General features: G+C 44.9%; 1 protein-coding gene across 6 annotated transcripts in view; it reads left to right on the top strand.

The window, feature by feature from the left end:
- The window catches only part of LOC1276854 (uncharacterized), a 276,309-nt gene that overhangs the window by 202,396 nt on the left and 60,238 nt on the right, over positions 1–13,675 (top strand). The gene's annotated exons all lie outside the window — the stretch shown is intronic.

Here is a 13,675-nt window from a genome sequence, read left to right as displayed (position 1 = left end):
TTTTGCGGTTACGGGGTTTGGGCCGCGGGTGCACCGTCCTCCGCGAGAGTTTTCCCTTTCGTTTGGAGACGATGGAGACTCCGAATTAGCCGCATGCGTTACACACGCATGCGAAAAGGAAATTCTTAAGCTGAGTGAATGGTCAAACCGTTTGGCTTTTAGCGAGAAAAAGTACACAGTGAAGTTACATACTTGCTATTTCACGTTCGGTTGAGTACAGGGAAGGAATCGTTTTCCCAAAGCCCAAACGGTTGTGCTGATGTTGTACGAACAAATGAAAGCGTATGATTGCAATCGCAAATCATGTAACGATTTTATCACGTTCAATTATTCATTTAAATTTGGTGTCCCTTGAACTCTCTGGGTTGCGTTGCGAAACGTCGTCCCCCATTGCGCAAACGAATGTGAATTGCGAGCTACCGAAACAACCGATACACACGATCGGCAATCTTTTGGAGCTGTGCGACATGTTCCCGTTTTGCAAACATTCATTGCGTATTTGTCAGCATACATTCCACACCGCAGGTACATTGCGGTGCGTTTTTCCTGTTTGCGGTAGAACCGAGGGAAGAGCTCGACATCTGTGTGCGGTAAAGAGTCGTAGAAGCTCGAGAGCTCGGTCGAGCATGCGCCAGTGTAAAAGTGATATGCATTGGTGCAACGAACTAAGAAGCACGTGCGCTGCTTGTAACGAAGCCTGCTTACATGAGAGATTAAGTAAATGAGCTTTGATACGGTTCACTCGGTTTTGTTAGTTGCGTTTGCCAATTAATGGTGAATTTAAGGGACTGAAAAAATTAGGTAAAAAGATTCACTGAAGTTATTGTTGGATTGGAAGATGAAATTAAAAAATATAATTGATTATTTTTATGTTATAAAAAGCCATTTTTTAATTAAATTAATCATGAATTTACTAATGAACCGACACACGTGCATAATAGCTTGCCTCATTTTTCACACCGACTGCCGGATGTAATAAAAGAAACTCCAGAAATTATGTTCCATCTCGTGCACCACCATTAATTCTAGCGTTCTGATCGTGCCGTGGCATAACAACACCCACAAAGGGCGTGCATTTTTGGTGACCTAATTTGTTTTGCTTTGGACGTTTGAAAACACTGCCTTTCCCTTTCCCCACCACAAAGCCTGCCGATGCGGGGTAGCATAAACGACGCCGGAAGGAATAACATAACAGAAAACATAATCAAAAGCAGACAGCGTGACTTCTTCCCACGACGCCCCCATGTTCTCCCACTGGACCCACCATCCCTTAGAGAAGCCGTGTGTATAGATGTGTAGAAAACAAAATGTGTGTTTATTTCTGTGTGTTAATGATTGAGTTTGTTTGGGGGGGGGAAAAACAGAACTCCACCGAAGCAGTTGGGATTTTCTCTTTCAGGAATGGAAAATTGTTTGGAAAACTGGGAGTCTCCAGGCGAAAGAAAACGAGATCGTTCTGTGGCTGCGTTTTGTTTAGGCGATATCTTCAAAAATGTTTGATGTTAGCGAGGGATGGGTGGAAAAGAAAGAATTCAAAATAAACGGAATTTTTATTAGCTTTTGAAAATTAGCTTAATTGGGTGCCGATTTGTATGTGGAGCTGTGGTACCGATTTAGGATGACGTTAATTGGCGATGGGTTGCATCGTATGCATTTTTCGAGTTTTTCACATATTTATGGCGTAGAAACATCAAAATTGATGTCACTGTAACACTAAGAAAGGCAATATTATTTAAAAAGTGAGTCGTTTAACCCAACAATAGGGCTTAATCTCAATTCTGAGTTGTAACAAAGATTTGCTCTACAATTTTTGTTACCTTTGCATCAGATAGTATGTTGAAGAATTTAATCACTTCAATAACTCCAATGTTATGAATTTACGACGTATTTGTTGTTGACATTTAAACATATTATGTTGCGAAGCTGTAACAACATACGAGTTCTAAATCTAAAGGAATCTCTATACCAAATCCTAAGGCCATAATAATTTGGAGAAGATTTAAGACTTGGAAGCAGTGAGAACCAAAAGATCGCTAGGACCTAAGAAAACTTTCAAATAGCCTCTTATAAAAACGGTTATAATCAATCCATCTTTCTGAAATTCTAAGGTCAAATTGATTCCGAGAAATTTCCTCCACCAAAACAATGAATGGCTGACTGTTTTATTCATCTAGTTCCATGTGTCCTTCTCCCTCCCCCTAACTCAACACAAACACTGGCTCTGTAGAAGCGAAGTTCATCCACTGCAACTGTTGCACTTGCAATATGTTGCCACTTTATTACAGCGCGCGTGCGAAAGCAGTCAGGGCATTCCAGCCGGCTAGTTTTGAACCACTTGTGCGAAGAGTCGGTCGGTCGTGCAAAAACGGCACTATCAGGGGCTACGGGTTAGTTATTGATACTACAACTACCTCTACTTCTACTGCAACTACTGCCACACACACCGGTGCGCCACCGCGCAATGTTGGGATCTGGTTGGACGGGATAGCTGGCAAACACATTTCGCATTCCTTGTGGCCAATTTATGGCAACCTAGTGTGACAGTTTTACACACGCACTCTCCCACATCCCCGTCGTCCCGGTCGGAGCGTTGCCGTGCATCGTTAGCCCGGTGTAAAGTGCATCGGTACGACGAGAGCAGTGTGACAGCGAGTGATCGATTAATGGAAAATGGTAACGAACGGGACGTAGCGGACGAGGCTTCAATGAAAATCGAGTCGTGTGCGAATGTCGGGTGCGAATTGGTAGGCTTTACGGTCGGCGTTCGCCATGTCCGACTGTCTGCTAATGAGCCAGGTCGGGGCTGCCACGGTTGGTGTGGTGTTTTGTGCCGACAGGGATAAGACGAATCGGTGCTGATAATATCTCCCTCTTGGGTGAAGAATTTCGTCGACTTGAATTGATCAAAGTTTCTTAAAAATAATTCAAATAAATTAGTGGAACATTAGCAAGAATTAATGAATACTGTATTTATAAAAAAATTGTATTTTCATATTTCTTGGATCCAATATATATCCAATATATAATATCTTTTCTTCATTTTTCAATAACTTTCCTATTTTTTAACCACTGAAAGAACTACCATGTCTTCCGAGAAGATCCTAAAATGTGGTAATCCTGAGGTGTTTTCTCTTCCAAAAAATTACCTCACATTAATTCTGCCAAACGAGCTTCTCGTATTACACGGGACGGATTTATTGCACAACTGCATCGCCTTACGCAACCTTTCCCGCAACATCCTGAACCTACCCAGAATGCCAAAAAAGGGTACCCACATCAAGATCGATGTATAAAATTTTGTCCTTGTCAAATCACTTTCGCTCAGGCAGTAAGCCTTGAACCGTTTGGTGAACCGTTTGACAAACGCAGGCGCCAGCTGGAGCCGCTCCAAATATGGCTCACCACATTGTTAGCACAGGGATGCAGCGGAGCACACACACAGCCGGTTGTGGTTATAGTTCCGATTTACTTTCTCCTAAAAGCATTTCAATTAAGAGAAAATCACTCAACCCGCACGGAACCACCTCCTTGTGCTCCGGGAGCCCCCGCGGGAGCATCGGTCAGAAAACACGCGGGGCACAGACTGAAAAATCAAACCAATATGCCAAATCCATCGCTCCGACTGCCCCTGGAGACCTTTACGCAGCGCAGCAAATTCAAAAAGGCTACCCAGAAACATTGCAATTGCATCCGTCGTGCCCGCCGATTCCGAACTTCCGACTTCAGGCTTCCCGCGGTCCCGTTTCTTTGCATGCGGAACCCCCCGACCAGTGTGTCGGTTGTTGTCTATCAACGCCGGCAACTTATTGGCACATGCCAGCAAAAGAACACACGGAAATGAATCGCACTGCCAAACGCGGGTGGAGCTGCCGCTTTTTGCCGCTTCTGTTTCGCTTTTGCATCTTGTGCATGTTGTGTGTTGATGAAGACGGTCGAGAAATTTGCGCATTCGATACGCAAACTCCTGCAGGGCCCCGCTCGGGTGAGTGAGTGGGCGTAAAGCTACGCATAAGAGCAGCAGTTCTTTTTTTTTTTCTTTTTTCAACACGGAAAGACTGGTCAAAGAGGTAAAATTGGACTTAAAAAAAGCGTGTGTGTATGTTCACGTCGCGCTTCCGACAGCAGTGTGTTGCGTGCGTTCGACTTTCGCGATTGATTCCGTTGGCTGTTGCACTTTGTGTGCATTGCGGTGCTCCAGTTTGTTTAACCCTTTTGCAGGGCATTGGGTTTGTTGTTATTTTTTTATGTAGGAAAGAATATAAAAGATTTCTGAATGTATTTAACATTTGCATTAAAAATACTTTTTCGTCTGGTTGTAGAAAAAAGAAATGAACAGTGCGAGATCATTTATTTCCATGAACATCCTTTGTAAGGTAATTATTTGAACTTTCTTGTAAAAACAAATCTACGATCATGCGAGACACGGACATGGACAAATACAGGCGTGTAGCTATATTTTTAAGATCTACCTTCGATTTTATTCAATACTTCTTCACGACACAATTGTTGGAGTAGAGATTTTTCATGTTGTTGGTCCGGAAATATTCGATAAGAAGCCGCTGATGGTCGTTGGACCGGTTCACGGATTAAAGTGTCATATAGAAATTACGCCAAAATTCGCCTGAAATGATCGCATTGCGTTTTGCCGTCATTGCTTGTTGCTTCGAAGCCATTGGACGCAATTTCTACTTCTGTTGTAAGGTTTGTTCATGTTTTCCCAGGTACTATTTAACAGTTTAGCCTGATGCATCGACCCACCGGCTACGCGAACGCAGCTAAGTAGCGACATTACCCTTGGCCTTCATTTTCAACTTCGTTTAGAGGTTCTTGTCGCTCAGGACGTCGGAATTGGCATTCGGAATTTGGCTTTCATTCGATGCTCGGATTGTTGTCTAATAGTGTCAAGATGTTGTAGATGCCCGAACGGGCTTAACCGACGTCCACATTTGCGTCGTAGCGTGGTGCCTTTCTTTTATTACGCACGCTTCTAAACGAAGTTGCTGCACTTTTTTGGCCATCACGTATAGAGCTCATCTGATACAAGTGTCAAATTTTGCTTGCTGACTTAAAGAATACTTTCATTGAAAGTGTATTTAACGTTTCATTAGTGCGCGGATAGATACACTCTTTTTAATGCAATCGTAATAGTAGACATTGTAAAACTTGATGCTGTCCACTTTATGGTATCTACAACAAGAACACAATATTGATTGATGAGGGTGCGGTCCCGTGGTATAGTCGTCAACTCTAACGACTCAATAACATGCCCGTCATGGGTTCAAGCCTGAAATGGACCGTCCCGTCGTTGCAAGAATTGACTATTCGGCTGGGTAGTAATGAATTAAGTCTTGAAAGTATGTCTCCGTAGAACGTTAAGCCAAATAGAAGAAGAAGAATTTATGAAATTGTATCATTTGTTCTAAATTGATACTATAAACACTTTTGACACGGACAAATGACATTTTAAAAAGTGTCAAACCTATCTCTATCACGATCGACAGCATTACTTACCACTGGGAATGATCTATCTGCACATGTTTAAGATACATTCCACGTGCACTAATCCTCTCACTCAAAGCTACACCCACAGCTTGTCTGTTTGTGCAGACCATAAAGCAAAATATTACGCTACATAAAACAAATCTTTCCATTTGCTTAGCCCAGCCCCCGGACCGCACTCGGATGGATTTTAATTTCAGATCAATCGATGTGTCCCTTCTGTCAAACGGCGGAAAACTGTGTCATGATCTCCTTCCACACGGCGCACCACAGCGTTGTTGTGCACCAGTGCGCCAGTGCTTTGTTTTATGCAAAACTTGTCTAGCGCACCACAACCTTCAACACACACCACATTGGCTGGCACATACTTACCGGGGGCACGTGGCATCTAACGGCACTACTTTACGCAACTTCATAATCCATCCGACGACCGCCGGGTCTTTGTTGGCGGCCCTCCGTTTACTTACGGCAAATACTCAATTGACACGCGGTTGGTGGTGCGGCTTTTGTGTGTCCCCCCCTGTTTGTCTTCTTCCTCGCGCTTCTGGAGGAAACACGGATCAATTATAGTTTTGCATAGTTTGCCTTCGCTAGTTGGCCGCCGGATCGGATCAACAAAGGGCGCAAGCGGATCATGGTGACACGGCGTGTGCAATATGCTCCGGTGTCCTTCTGGGTCCGTTGGAGCGCTCCGAAACGCGGCGGCAGTGTCGCAAGTGTCGCCGCTCGGAAGGATAAATTAATTGGTTCTGTCCAATTGTGATCGGTGGCATTTGTCACGCTGCCATTGAGTGACGTTTTAATTCGATTCATTCCGGTTGTTTGGCGGTCGGGTAACGGGAGAACAAAGATATCGCGATAGTTGTTGTTCGCGTGAGATGGCTAAGGCTTCGTGGAATGCGGTTTAAATTAAGCCAAAGTTGCTTGGATTAGTTGAATCCTTACTGGATTAGGCATTGTTGCATATTGCTCATTTGTTGCATATTTTTTAAGAAAGTAATAATGTTATAATTAACATTGATTTTCTTACGTAAACTGTATCCCCAAAAGACATAAATTATAAAAATTTGCATGAAACAATCAGTAATCTCCTTCCAAAGATCTAAAAGATTGGTTTTTACCGATCGTTCCCGCGTTTCCATTCAACGAATGAAGACGTAAAGCGTTCCAGAAAACAACAACAGCCCGATCGCAGATAACATAAATTAGTCTCATTTATTTTATCAATTTAGATAAAATGACGTCTCCATTAGGTTGGAAGGAAACACACTGTCAACCGGAACTATCGCGATTTGCCAAACCGCGCGCCGGTTTTGTTGTATTATAGCCCGCAGTCCGGAATTAATCAATCAAAATGGTGCAATCTAATCTCGTACAAGCCGCCGGCGTGTACATCTGGCCTTTCACGACAACATAGGGCAACAACCATGACGTACGGCGGCTGCTGCTCCCAACTGTTTCTTTTCCTAGTTCTTTAATTTGCAAACGTCGTCTACACAAACCCTTGACTGTTGTCCGAATGTTGAAATCTGCTGAATTTCAGCCAATCCCGCCAATATAAAATCCCGAACCGGACGCAACCGGGGAAGCTAATCTTCTCGCGCACGGCTGGCAAAGGAAGGAAATCTCATCACCGGTGAGGCGTAGCGCCAGCGCGCACCATTCGCTTCTCTCAACCGGCTTGGAATGTTGGCCTCCAGTTCCCGGGCGGCAGCATCTTCCGTTAATTAGACTCTCGATAAAAGTCTAAATTAAATTAGTTTCCGTTCGATCTTTTCACCTTTCCTGTCCGAAAAACCATTAAGGTCAATTTGGGGCCCACAAATGGAAGTGCGAGGGAAGGCGGGCTCCGAACGCCCTCTTGTAACGCCTTTTGAGAGCCACACAAGCGCCAGCACTGGGTGCAGATTTTCCCGGAGTTCGATTAAATTTGATCACTTTCGATTTCTGCAAGCTGCAAACGGTGTACGCCTCGCCGTGTCTTCCCCCCTCCGTGATGCCTTCGAACTTTAGTTTTGCCCGAGTCATCTTCCCTGCACGAATCGGTCAGTAGGGTTTCCTGCCTCACTTCAGCTCCCTTCCAAAGTCGACTTTTGCCATCGTTGCCCGGACGGCCCAATCCAATCGGCAATCAACAAAACGGCTGGGCGCCAGAGAGCTGCCCTTCGCAAGGGGTCGGGGGAGGGGGGGGGGGGGGCGGCGTCAAAACGGAATGGCGAGCGCGTCAATTAACGTTTTTAGCAAAACCGTTTGCAAAGGAGGAAGGTCTGAAAGGAAATTTCGCTTTCGGCGAAAATTTCGATTGAAAGTGAACAAGCCATTTTAGGGGTCGCGGAGTGGTGTGTGTTGGGAATCCGAGGCGCGGGCTAAAGGTAAAATTGCGTCGATGAGAACGAGGTCACATTTTACCGGCAGCATGTACGCGGTAAGCTGATCCTTGCAATCGGCACCCTCGGTAGCACTTTTTTTCCGAGGTAAGCGAAAATAGGAAAGAAAGAGAGGGCAAAACTGGACCGAAACCGGCGATCAAACGATCGATCCGCGGAACCCTTCCCATCAGCTGTAGAAGAAGTAAGAAAAAAAGCGTATTGGAATTGATCGGTCGGACTTGTTTTTCTTCACTATTTTGGGAACCGCCGATTTGTGTTTCCCCTGGCAACATTTTTCCCTCCCTCTTTCGTCCCATTTTTTTTTTTAGATTTGCGCCATTTCGTCGTGTTTTGATGGCGTATCGTGCAATAGAGGCGCGATCGCGCGATGACTAGCTCAAAGCCACCACGGCCAACATAATAACAGTGTGCGCTCCCGTAATCGTTCGTTTGTCCTCCGCCTTAACCCGCCCCAGCCATGGAAAAACGGAAAACGCGCTTCCACCGTTTGCGCGGGCTGCATAAGTTCAAACGAAAAGAAAAGTTATGACAACACAGACTCTCGCGCGCGCTGGCGAGGAAGCACCAGGCGCACGCTGAGGTAATGCCGCGTCGGCGGAAGAAGCAACCACCTCCCGCGGAAAGGGAGAGTTTTGCCCGTTTTCGGTGTGTGTTTGTGTCTAGCTGTGTGTGTGTGTGTTTCGTCCCGGTGTGGCCTGGAGGGCACAAACTTTCACTAATCGCTATCTCGTTATAGGGTTTGCTGCGCCTACCGCTTGAAGGCGGTCGTTTGGCTTTCGGGAGAACTCAAACGGCACGGATAGAAGTAGCACGGCAAAAGACGCGTTACACATCTCCTAGGCCGTTTTTTTTTCGGGAAGCTAAGCTAAGATCTCAGGTACAGTTTAGGGTCGGTAAAGAGCCCCCCCCCCCCCCCCCCCATACAGTGTGCAGCCGATCGGAAGAAGGGAAGAATGGAATAAAATATTAAATTTCATTTATGTTTATTTTCCCCCTTGTGAACTCCCTGCTGCTGCTCCGTACGGCGATCGCACTGTGGCAGCACGGTAGCGCTTGAGGCCACCGGTATCCGCTCCGATAAGTACCGTGCTGCAGCGACATTACCGGAACACACGTCCAACCCCCCCCCCCCCCCCTGCTTCCTTGCCGACTTCTAATGCGGGAAACACGCGCGTCGACATCTTGATTTTCTTCGGGCGCTGCTGCTGCTGCTTGTGCAAACGGTGCGGTATGAGTGCGGTTTTATGAGTTGTTTGCATAGTGTGCTAGTGCTCCGGTGGGTTCTTTCATAACCGATCGATTGCGTGCTACGCTGGCTGTGGGGAACGGTGATGGGGTGCAGCGGTACACATAAATAGCGCACTTGTGTAGCGATCCCATGTATATTTTGCTACTTATCATCGGGTAATGCTAATCGCGCCGGGGAAGGGCCTGTCCCAGCCAACCGAACCTGTTTTCTTCGGAAGGTTCAAAAGCGTTGTTTTTTGTTATCGGAAATGAGCGTCAATTTGGAGTGGTGGTTTATTTAACGTCCGCTATTAGTCACCGTAACGTAAAGTCAGCAGGGGATAAACATTACAAGACATCTGAAGCGTACCATTTGGTGTACAAATGATCATTAGGATCTTGATAAGTGATGCCTTCTTTAAAAGGATACATACAGCAACCATATGTCATGGGTATTCTATTGCACTGGACCCTTACAATAAACTTAAGTATTTTGAGAACTTCATTTGGTGAAATGCTGGTAAAATGTCAATCCTATAATGTCTTCAATGTCAGTCGGACTATTAAAATCATTCCACTAAACAAAAATTAGTGATTTTGGAAGCGAAATTTCTAACATAGGTGAGATCTGTTCCTAGATCCTACAAGAATCTTCATGTTTTTGTAAACGTCGATCGCACTTCTAGAGTTTTATCCATATGAAATGCAACGAATAGTGGAGATATCGATCATTCCTGATCATACGAAGACTTACAAAAAGATTATGATTGAACATCTTCTTCTTCTACAACGCGGACATGCTGGCCAACGCACAGCCGGATATAGATAGTCAAAATCCTTGCTACGGGGAGATGGTTTCTAGATTTGTACCCATGACGGGCAAGTTATTGAGTCGTACGAGTTGACGACTGTACCACGGGACATCATGTATGATAGTACATGTAAGATGCAATAACAACGAGCATCTATTCTGGCTGCGCACGATTAACTAAGAGGATGCTTTAGAATGCAATTACATAAATTCTAAGTGTTTATACGACTATTTCCTTTGATACGACTGTTTTTGCTTTATTCTTCTTCTTCTTTGGCTCAACAACCGTTGTCGGTCAAGGCCTGCCTTTACCTCTTGTGGGTTTGGCTTTCAGTGACTAATTGATTTCCCCCCATAGCAGGATAGTCAATCCTACGTATGGCGGCACGGTCTATTTGGGGCTTGAACCCATGACGGGCATGTTGTTAAGTCGTACGAGTTGACGACTGTACTACGAGACCGGCCTAAAATTTAATAAGTATTCCAACTTTCGAGGAACCATTTCAACCAGAAATGGACCTGAAATAGTATTTTGTAGCTTAGCTAGAACGCTTTCTTTAAACTGCCAGGTAATAATTTACCCAAATAACAAAACGCTAACTCCAATGAACTGACCAAACCTAAATGATTAATAAAAAAAACTACTACTTTTTGCTACTAAAACAAACGATTGTTTTCTTTACATAATACATACGTAGCATGTATGGCTAGCCAGCCTCCCTATCCCTTTGCCAAGTGTGCGATAATTTCTTTCACTTGAACCCTCTAGCGCCAGGGCGGTCCATCCTTCAACTTTCATTTTCATCTAGATTGCCCAGACATTCGAAGTTCAAAACCAAAACAAAAAACCTACGCTGAATGAGTGAACAAAACCAAAAAAAAAAACCTCTAACTTCCCAACCTGATCGCACTCGGACAGGCGCTACGGTATGCCGGCAGTGGCCAGTAGGGTTTGGAACTGGTTTGGCTGCTAAGATTAATAGTACTGCAAGTTGTACGTTCGCGTTACATCAATTACTCAATTGAGTTAAGTCATAATTGAGAGCGAATCCGTTGGGCAGGGGGGCGTAGAAGCGTAATAAGAAATACACACTGTGACCGCTGGCACCCCCGGCAACACAAAACCACCCAACACACGGGGTCAACTTCCGATGCATACGAATGTGCTTCATTTTTTTTTCTTTTTTGCTGTTGCGGTCGCTGCTGTTGGGTAGTTTATTTCGTTCCTTCCTTCTGCTATTTCGGCCGGATTGATGTAACGAAGCGTAACGCTACTCGCTCGCCTCAATAATTCCCACCCGAATGTGGCGTTTTTCTCTCGCTTTGGTAAAGCAAATCGGCTGGTTTGGAAGGAAGTTTTGGATGTGGAGTCCCCCGCTTGGGGGGTTCATTAAATGAGTGCGGTTGGTATTGTTTTGCCTTTCATGTGTGCTTGTTTCTGTAGCTATGGTTTTATCGAGTTAAAAATCGGGACCAACTCCCAATCCACAACCCAACTTAAACAACCCACTGCACAGTTGCTTAACGTTTGGGACACAAACAAATTTCACACTCAATTGCAACTGATATTCATCCGTTGGAATGGGATGTGTCATCGGGGAAGGGACCCGCATTTTGCCCCAAACGATATTCGGGAACTCTGTGTCAACTTTCCCAGCATCAACAAATGGGACCCCGCTATGGGTAGATGTCTAATGTGCCAACGATCAATCAGGGAGTGTAGTCGTTTGCACTGCTGTGAGTGGAATGCAGAGGTCATACAGAGCAAAGGCTATGTTTGACATTGTGTGAATTGCATCGAGTTCATTTAAGAGTATGTTGATAAACTCTTATTAATTTCAATGTGCGTGTCATTAATTTAATGGTCATGGAAAAAAATTTAATAATTGTTGGAAGCTAACACCAAGCCATGGAACTACACTCAGAGGAACTTTTGATAAAAGTATGTGGAAAATCAAAACACAATCAAGTAGTTGCGTTGATATCGAGTATAAATTCAAGAGATATTTTTTTAGCAAGATATAGCAAAATATCAATTTAACAATCGTAGTCCACACTTTTGGAGCTTTCCTGTTTGTCGGGATTTTAGTGTGCCACTGAAGATAAGAAGGATCTTATTTTATGAGGTCTTAATCATTTCTTCCAGTCGTCATCAAAACTCTAGAGCATGGTAATACTTCAATGCTGTAAGGATATATGTAAGGATATACAAACAGTATCATTGTTATCTACAGTAAGACTCTCAACTCTCATTAGAAGAATAAGCTATAAACACACATTTCTTACATCTTGATTACTTCTTGATAGGTCTACACAGTTTTTATAAATGTAAGTCGATCGCTGGAACACAAGCAATTGTAATAGCTTAGCTAGATCTCTCCTCGTAACTACAAATAGCTTTCGAGAATATGTTAATACGTCAAGCAGTGTGAAGGTAATGCTAATTCTGTCACAGTACCACTACCATCGACCCCTTCAGACCGAATGCACCTTACAAGCGAACCTCCAAACCCCCCCTGTATACAATGATGCAGGAAATGAAACGCGGAACTGTGCCACTTTCGCAGTGGTTATGAATAATTGTGATTTTAATACCTCAATTTCATGTCGCTGCTGGGGTCCGGGCCAGTAACACCTCAAACACTCTGCAAATGCCGTCCGCCCCGTACCCGTGGTGGAACACATCCAATCTGGCATTAAACTTTTCATCAGATAACGCCGTGCGGTTCCGATACGCCAGCAGACCTTCCAACGTAAAAATAATACAGAAAAACTTGCAGGAGATGGCAATGGCGTAGGGGCAAGAATTTTAATCAAACGGTGGTGTGAGCCGGTTAGGTCGCAGCGGTGGCTTGACCGCACCGGCGACCGGTACGATTCATTTCCAGATTTATTTCCTTCTACTCGGTGCGGTGCGCCCGGCGCACGATTTCGGTGAAGGTGATTTATTTCGCATGCTTAGCAAAACGAACCGCTCGGGCACCCGAAAACAACAAAAACACAGTGTCTCACACAGTGTGGGGAAAGAATTTCTCGCACAGCAGGTTCTGGCCGTGTTGGGCCCCTTTCGCGCGGTTTGGTGCGTTTAAGTTTGGAGGGTGAATTGAAGCAAAGGTAACAGAACAACAAATTAACATACCTTCGAGCGCGCGAGCCTTTTTGCACGTTCCGAGGTGCCCTGCCCCGCACTTTCGACCCGCTGGACAACCCGCCGCCACCGAGGAAATGATAAATTCATTCATTTTCCAGCTCCAAATCCAGCCCTGTCCGGGAAGGAGCTCTCCGCGATTGGTCGTCCGCGATACCGTTGTGAGATTCTTCACACACACACCGGCCAGTGGTGTCTTGCTTCTTAAACGCGGCATCTCGGAAAGGGTTCGGTCGGAGCTTGGTGGGACCCATTTTGCGTCCATTCGCATGCGAGATAACGGGTTCGGGATAATTGAGATTTGAAGTTGGGGCAACACATTTTTGCACAAAAATCACACCGTCGCATCGTTGATACTCGGCGATGTAGGGTTCGGCATGCAACAGCAGCACAAACACGAGTACGTGCTGGGATGTCGTTTGTTACGGTGAAGAATAAATATAACGCTGAGGTTACACTCTGCACTCTGGCACGGTGTGCGATCTAAAGGGATCTCCGATGGTGCGATAATCGGAGAAAATAACGAATTTATCGTTTGTCGCCGGGAGCGAAACGGTGGCATACTTTATGGTGCGGATAGCATTTCTCATTGAATATGTT

This window comes from Anopheles gambiae, chromosome 2, assembly GCF_943734735.2.
Source record: "Anopheles gambiae chromosome 2, idAnoGambNW_F1_1, whole genome shotgun sequence".
In the NCBI taxonomy this organism is placed as follows: Eukaryota; Metazoa; Arthropoda; class Insecta; order Diptera; family Culicidae; genus Anopheles; species Anopheles gambiae.
The sequence above is the reverse complement of the archived record's forward strand: the minus strand, read 5'-3'. Positions and strand labels throughout refer to the sequence as shown.